The sequence below is a fragment of the Otolemur garnettii genome, unplaced genomic scaffold (assembly GCF_000181295.1).
Source record: "Otolemur garnettii isolate 467f Iridium unplaced genomic scaffold, OtoGar3 scaffold00216, whole genome shotgun sequence".
NCBI lineage: Eukaryota > Metazoa > Chordata > Mammalia > Primates > Galagidae > Otolemur > Otolemur garnettii.
Window position 1 is genome coordinate 1339550 of NW_003852611.1, and position 5172 is coordinate 1344721.

The window sequence follows — 5172 nt, forward strand, 5'->3', positions numbered from 1 at the left end:
TTAAGCCCTTCCAAAAACTCCAACCATTATTCCAAAATTTAATTATACCCTCTTAAACATCTATATAGTAACACTCCCAAGGATTTCTGTATAAAGGAAATACATAGAACATCAACTGCATAATTAATAGTTCATCAGCTTTTTTTTTTTTTTTTAAAGACAATGTCTCACTCTGTTGCCTCAGGACATAGTACCAGTTTCATAGCTCACACAACCTCAAACTCTTACACTCAAGCAACCCTCTTGCCTCAGCCTCCTGGGACTATAGACATACGCCACCATGCCCAATTAATTTTTTTACTACTTTTTGTAGAAACAGGGTCACACTCTTGCTCAGGCTGGTCTCCAAACTCCTGAGCTCATGCAACCCATCCACCCCAGCCTTCCAAATTGCTAGCACTACAGGTGTGAGCCAACCCATTGGCTCTCATTCATTTTTAAATACAAGCTATTAAGGTTTGGGAAGATCTAGTCTAGAGACAACCCAGAACTCTTAAGTCTTGGTCCTGTACTTTCTCCCCTCATCCCACTGAGTCCCTCAGATGCAAAAACAATTATCTTTGCAATTGTTTTGACATTCTAATGAGTGTTTAGAGCTTATGCCAGTGTTCGAAGTGCAAGGTTTAAAGCATTTAGTTGCCTGAACATTGTAACTTGGCTTAGTTCTCCAAGAGTGTTTTCCTTTGCCAATATTTAAACAGTCGCTGGCCTCAGGTATGTTCAGAATTACATAATTAAAATACTGCAGTTGATACTCATAAAATCAGACTCAATAATGCCAAGATCTCAGTTTGTTGTTACTATTTAGACTTGGCAACTTTGAAGAGATTATATAACTCTTTGCTAGTGGTTAGCAAATTGGAGACATTTTCAGGATGAAATGAACAAACTAAATATAGACCAATATAGAAGAGGCAAACATTCACTGGGCAGGTTATAACAATCGCTTCCCTTATACTGGAATTTGTAAATAGTAGTGATAAACTCAGGTGCCACCAGAGGAGTGGTCTCTAAACTTTCTGGAACCAGGGACCGGTTTCATAGAAGACTATTTCTCCAAAGACTAGGGGCGGGGAGGTAGAGAAAAGGAAGGTTTGGGGATGATTCAGGCACATGATATTTATTGTGTACTTTATTTCTATTAGGATTACATTGTAATATATAATGAAATAATTAAAATACTCACCACAGTGCAGTATCAGAGGGAGCCCTGGCCTTGTTTTCCTTGCAATTAGATGATCCCATCTGGGGGTAATGGGAGACAGGGACAACTAAAGCGTGTTGCTTATGTCCACAGCTCTACCTCTTATCATCAGGCATTAGATTGTCATAAGGAGCACACAACCTAGATCCCTTGTATCCACAGTGGACAATGTGGAAACAGAGCCAGTAAGGTTCCCTATCCTCCAAGAACCTAATGTTGCAGTGATATGACAGGAGGCTGAGCTCAGACAGTGATGTGATCAATGAGGAACTGCTGTAAACACAGATGAAGCTTCCCTCTCTCACCTGCTGCTCACCTCCTGTTCTGTGGCCCAGTACCTAAAAGGCCACTGACAAGTATCCATCAGGACCACAGGATGGGGACTGGAGCCCACAGACCTAGACACCTAGAAAAGTGTCCATCTGCCTCCTCAGGATATATTGGCTATGGCTCTGTTTCCACCTTGCAAAGATCTTGGGGAAAATGGTTTGGGGTTATTAGATCAAAGCAATAACTAGATAGAGAAGGAGATAAGGGAAGAAAAAGAGAGAAGGACTCATTTCTGTTCAGAAGCAAGAAGACAGTGAAAGAGGAAGAATAGAAGATGGGGTGGGGGTGAGGGTTGGAAGATGGCTAAACAAAAAGCACAGTCCTCCCTAACCAGTGTGTTGAAGAACATTAGTTTGCCAAGATTGGCTTCCAGGACAGCCAACAAAACCCCTCAACCCGGGGAAGGGGGTGAACAAGGGCCGAAGCAACCAAAACCCCCGGCCAACCAACCCCGAAAACCAACAAGCCAAAAAAAAGCCCCCCTTTCCCAAAAGGGGTAAGAAAGAAAAAAAAATAAAGTTGGCAATAATTGTCTTTAAAAGTTCAAGGAATATCTACAGGCAGAAGTTGACCCAGAACCTATTTATAGGTCTGCGGGGAAGCATAGGAACTGTGGTCCCAATTAAGGCAATATGAGATAGAGAACTAGTGTTTTTAACTGCTGTGCAGACTTGAGAGTTGAGGACGTCACTGATCCTTGTGTAGTAGTTATTTGTTTCATCGCACAGAGATGTTTTTGCTTTATTAGAAAAGGATCCCTTTAAGGAACATTCGATGGCTTGCTCTATATGTTTATTGTAATATTTTCATTGTATCCTCTCTGGGTTCTTTAACTTTATTATTCTTAGTTATATAGCCCCTTGCACCATGCACTAAGCTAAATCAATATTTTCTCTTGGTAATGTTTGCACAGTTAGAGATATTTGCAGATCTTTAGACCTTGCTGTAAGCTAAGTTACATGTATTTTGTTCCTTTAATCTTCCTTTACAAATTACCTCTTCCTAGCCCTTAAACACTCATGCTACTAAAATATGCCATCTTTTCTTGATATGACAACATTGCTTATAGGCATTGATACTACATTATTGATGGCACCTTTCTGTTCCTTCTAATCTACTACTTAAGTAACAACTGAATTCAAAAGGCAAAATTCAAAGGGCATATTCCTGAAGAGATAGAAAATGCAGACAGAAGGCAGAGGTGCAAAGAAAGAAGTAGAAGCTAAAGCAAGATATAGATACTAATCACACCAGGAGACAAGGTCCTGGGGTTCAGTCACTAGTCACGTGCCTCAAAAGAGATTCTACAGCCACTGTGCTTCTTCACCAAGGTGAGATGATGAGATATCAAATGCCACATACTAGTGTATATGCTTCCTCTGCTGTGGTAGCCTGAAGTTCAAGACTTAACCGTCAAGTAGAGAAAAAGGAAGAAATAAAGGAGGGTGAAAATGATTGGACAATAAACAAAGCAAATGTACAGCAACCCGGTAGAAATATTGGTTGAGGAATACATGGTTAACAGGATGACATGCTCCAAAGACACTGAGTCTGATGAGGACAAGGAAGTTACCATTGGATTTCCCAACATGGTGGGCACTGGAAACTTGAACAACAGATGAAGCAGACAGAGGACAGAATAAAATGGATTACAACTCAGCAGTGTGAGCATATAGCTGTGGGAAGATCCTGACAGGCAGGATTTCCCCAGTTACTGGAGGATCAAGTATATTTTCTCTGTCTTATGTTCATGCCTACCAATAGCTTACTCTCAGATCTTTTAACTATACTCTTACAACCATCATGACAACAACATCCTTTGGAAAACTGGGATTAAGGGGAATAAGTGTGTACATAATCCTCCCCATGTTATGTGCAAAAGGTGAATAGAGGTGTGGAAATAGAGTAAGTGTGAAAAATTCTTTCAAGGAGTTCTGCTATGAAAGGCAGTTGAGAAATAGGGAAGTAGCTAAGATGTAAGTGGAGGTTGAGCAGTTTCATTGCTTTAAGACAAGAGAAAGTAGGGCGCTGTCCCCATATACTGAGGGTGGTGGGTTCAAACCTGGCCCCGGCCAAACTGCAACAAAAAAATAGCCGGGCATTATGGTGGGTGCCTATAGTCCCAGATACTTGGGAGGCTGAGGCAAGAGAATCGCCTAAGCCCAAGAGCTGGAGGTTGCTATAAGCTGTGATGCCACAGCACTCTACTGAGGGTGACAAAGTGAGACTCTGTCTCTTAAAAAAAAAAAAAAGACAAGAGAAAGTAGAACATGTTTGAATGCCATGGGGAATGTCCCAGTACAAAGACAGAATGGTGGGGATGGGACCTAGAGCACAGATGGCTGGGCTGGCCTTTTTTAGGGGTTAACTCTTCATCCATAGGATCAGGTGGGAAAGCAAAGCATGGACATGGATTCAGGGATAAATATTATTTATTTATTCATTTGTTTGAGACAGAGTCTCAAGCTGTTGCCCTGGGTAGAATCCCGTAGCATCACAGCTCACAGCAACCACCAACTCTTGGGCTTAAGCGATTCTCTTGCCTCATCCTCTCAAGTAGCTGGGACTATAGGCGCCCACCACAATGCCCAGCTATTTTTTGGTTGCAGTTGTCATTGTTTGGCAGGCCCAGGCTGGATTTGAACCCACCAGGTCTGGTGTATATGGCTGGTGCCTTAGCCACTTGAGCTATAGGTGCCGAGAGGATAAATATTATTTAGAGAGCTGTTGCAAAGATTTCAGTGAGATAATAATTCAAAGCTTCTAGCCTATGGACTATCACGTGGAAGATGCTTAATGAGTGTTGCTTCCCTGGTATGCGGCTCAAACTGCCCTCTCTCACTCTTGTATCCAGTCCACACTACCCAGTCTGGCATTTCTGGCCCCCAGTAACTACCCAACATTTCTTCTCTCTTTTCTCTACCAAGAATCTTTCACTGTGTTGAGGCCCCCTTTCCTCCTGTCAGCCTACATGTTGCTAGGTTCTCTCAGACAAATCACTATTACCCTACTCCTCAATTTCCCTGTGGGCCTTGATCAGGTAACATCACCCTCTTCCCTGTCATTTCTCCTTTCTCTTCCATTCCAGTGATCTCTTTTGACAACTGGGTAATGAGCATTCTTCCACGAAATTCCCTCAGCCCTCACAGGTTGCACTCTACTGATACATTTCCTATTCCTCTTGCTACTTTTCTCTACTCCTTTTGTTTTCTAGGAGATTTTCAAACAAAATATGTCAGCAAAGTTGTACATACTAATATCCACAGAATTATGAGTCTATCTTCTAGATTTCTGTTGCGCAAAAGCATATGCAAAGTTACTTGTGAGCTAAGATAGAGTTTCTCCATTATCTCTGACAGGTCTCTATGGTGAAGATAAAATGTAGTAATTCTGAATAAAAGATATTATCATATAAACATCCAGGAAGTTTGCTTTTTATTCTGTTGTATTGTGTATCGTTACCATGCTCAGCTATAATAACTCCAGAAACACTGTTATGGCCAATTTTTGAGAATAAGTGTTGAGCGTTTAAATGAATGCAACAAATATATTATAGTTTGTCGTATGGATGAAATTTTTAGAATTCTTCAACATGCAAATATTTGACACTCAGTGAGTGTTTCTTTCTTTCTTTCTTT

The 5172-nt window shown here is 41.2% G+C and overlaps 1 protein-coding gene and 1 long non-coding RNA gene across 2 annotated transcripts in view; both read right to left on the reverse strand.

The window, feature by feature from the left end:
* Positions 1–5172, reverse strand: part of IL1RAPL2 (interleukin 1 receptor accessory protein like 2) — a 1213983-nt gene that overhangs the window by 731170 nt on the left and 477641 nt on the right. The window lies entirely within an intron of this gene.
* LOC111722127 overlaps positions 319–5172 on the reverse strand; it is an 8788-nt gene continuing 3934 nt past the window's right edge. Inside the window, exons 2-3 of the long non-coding RNA XR_002771057.1 lie at positions 1510–1512; positions 319–393 (exon numbers count right to left, since the gene is read on the reverse strand). This is a non-coding gene — a long non-coding RNA (uncharacterized LOC111722127). The remainder of the gene's footprint in view (positions 394–1509; positions 1513–5172) is intronic.